Source organism: Chrysochloris asiatica, unplaced genomic scaffold, assembly GCF_000296735.1.
Source record: "Chrysochloris asiatica unplaced genomic scaffold, ChrAsi1.0 scaffold00064, whole genome shotgun sequence".
NCBI lineage: Eukaryota > Metazoa > Chordata > Mammalia > Afrosoricida > Chrysochloridae > Chrysochloris > Chrysochloris asiatica.
Window position 1 is genome coordinate 2,215,624 of NW_006408582.1, and position 2,877 is coordinate 2,218,500.

Consider the following 2,877-nt stretch of genomic DNA (forward strand, 5'->3'; position numbering starts at 1 on the left):
TGGGCTCAAGCATGGCAACAATTGTGAGGCTGGCACAGGATTGAGCAGTATTTTGTTATGTTGTGCATAAAGGCACTATCAGTAGGTACTGAGTCCAGGGTACTTAACAATAACAAAGCATACACTCAAAATTTAAAGTCCACATAATGTAATCTTGTCATCTTTCAGATATGTGCATCTGAAATTTTCAAATTTAGAGAATCCACATGTGACCCCAGTTTCTTGCCCAGACTTGCAGTCATGCTAAATCTGCTGTGGCTCCACCAGGGTAGATTTTCACATCTCTACATGCCTATTTAACATTGCTTCCTTTGTTTCCCAACCCCCATCCTCTGATCAAACAGACATACCTTGTTTTTATTGTGCTTCGTTTTATTGCTGTTTGTATAGTGTTTTTGTTTGTTTGTTTTAACCAACTGAAGGTATGTAGCAACCCTACGTAGAGCAAGTCTATCAATGCCATTGAATGTCCAACAGCATATACTCATTTCGTGTCTCTGTGTCTCGTTCTGGTAATTCTTACAGTATTTCAAACACTTTCCATAGTGCTATTGGGCCCTTAATAAACTATAGTATAGTGTACACGTAGTCCTGGTGTGACACTGCAGGATAATGTACTGAAGCCAAGGTTCGTTTGAATTGCAAGGTTGGTGGTTCAAACCTACTAGCCACTCCTCAGGAACCCTAGACAGGATCACTATGAGTTGAAACTGTTTTTATAAAACTTCACAACATAGTGTAAGCATAACTTTTATATGTACTGGGAAGCCAAAAAAATCCATGAGATTCACTTTATTGAGATACTTGTTTTATTGTGGTGGTCTAGAACCAAACCTACGATTATCTCTAAGGAATGTCTAAAATTCCAGTTGTATTCTCTTGTGGGTTTTCTGTTTGTGTGTCTACCCCTTAAAATTGGTGTTTCTCAGGTTTCCATCATAGATTCTTTCTGCTCTAGGTGCTCATCTTAGGTCTCATTTACTTCATATTTCCGTTATCACTCACATGCCAACAATTGCAAAATCTGTATTTCTAGCTCACATCCTTGCCTTAGTTTCAAATCTTTATCTTCAACACCCTGAAAATCAGCTCCTTTTTGGTATCGTTGTTGTTAGGTGCTGTCCAGTTGGTTCTGACCCATAGCAACCCTGTATAGGGTTTCTGAGGAGCAGCTGTTGAGCTTGAACTGCCAACCTTTTGGTTCAAACCAACTTTCCATAGACAAATTAAGCTCCACATATCCAAAATGAAAATATTTTCTGTCCTTCCTATTTCTTTTCTTATTTTTATTATACATCATTTAAATTAAATTTTTTCATAGAATACATTTTCACATTAAAGATGCCCAAAATAAGAAAAAAAAGTTTGTTACTTTTCAGTTTTATATTTGTAAGCAGATTATTTAAAGATATGTCTCAGTTTTGAACCTGTATTTTAATACGGCTACAAGGAATGGAGGAGTCCTGGTATGGCACTGTGGGATAATGTGCTGGACTGCAAAGTCACTTTGTACCACAAGGTTAGTGATTCAAGCTCACCAGCTGCTCTTTGGAATGTTATACAGGGTCGCTCTGGGTCAGCAATCAACTCAACCGCACTTAACAACAAAACAAGGAATGGAACTTCTCTATATTCAAATATTCTGTAAGCTTTTCCTCCTAGAATTTAGAAATTAGTGAGACATTAGCATTTCCTAATTTCAAACCTTAACTCGGACATGCAACCATCAACAGAACAGAGCATCAAAAAAGCAGAGGAGGAAGTTTCCAAAACTTAAAACAGTCTAAATTTTCTGCAAAATTTTTATTTGGCTACCTAAAATGAGGGGGCAATGAAAGCATGAAGTGACTGGCGTACAAGGTTTAAGGGGGAGTTTAGTTTAATAGTGTGTGGGGGAAAAAGTGTCCCCACTGAATAGTTTTCATCTTGTCTAGATGGGTCTGGTTAAAAGAGATGGGGATGAGATTCTTATGATTCAATAGTGAGTAATTGTTATATGACTAATAGCGACTGTCACAATTTTAAAGGTAGAAGTTTTGTAACAAAAAAAAAGTGAGTGGTTACTTTTACAGTCCAGAAACAAAGGACCCTAGGACCATCAAGGGAGAAGAGCACAAGCGGAATGTGAGCTCTTATCCAGAGAAGCAGCGACACCAGAGATGGAGACAGAGAGGGAGCAGCTGAGGACTCTAGATTCATGGAAAGAAAAGGACTGCAAGCTGGCAGCCAGGAGGCAGACTTGCAGAATGTGCCCTTTGGTGGTTTAAAATATTATATATGCCTGAGTGTTTAAAAAAAAAAAAAAAGAAAACATGAATCCAGAGAAATACTGTTAACTGATGGTAAATGGAGGGGATTATAATCATTGTAATGAAATAAAGTGTATGATTTGTTGAATATAAAACTGATGATTTGCCCTGTAAACTTTCACTCAATCCACAATAAAAAACCTTATAAAAAATTTTTTTTGAGTTAACAGACTTTCCCATTGTCCATCATTTCCTAGAACAAATACCAAAGAGGTATGATCATAATATGCTAATAGTAACAGACTGAATTCCCATTAAGAGATTAATAAATTAAAAGGTAAAATCTCATATACAATGTTTTATCATACTGTGAGTCTTCTGAGAAGTTGAGACAATCCCATTATCTCACCAGTATATGGAAGAGACAGTATCACTGTTCTGTGAATATTAATTGCTCTCAAACTTTTTGCTTCAAGATTACATTCTGAAAAGCATAGAGTGATTAGAAGAGGGTTGTCTCACCAGTGAACATCTCTTATCTCCCCTCCTTATTGATAGTTGAATGGTGTGACAGAGCAGAGGCAAAGAGGTGTGTACACTCATTTTTAAAAGGGACTAAGTAAAAAAG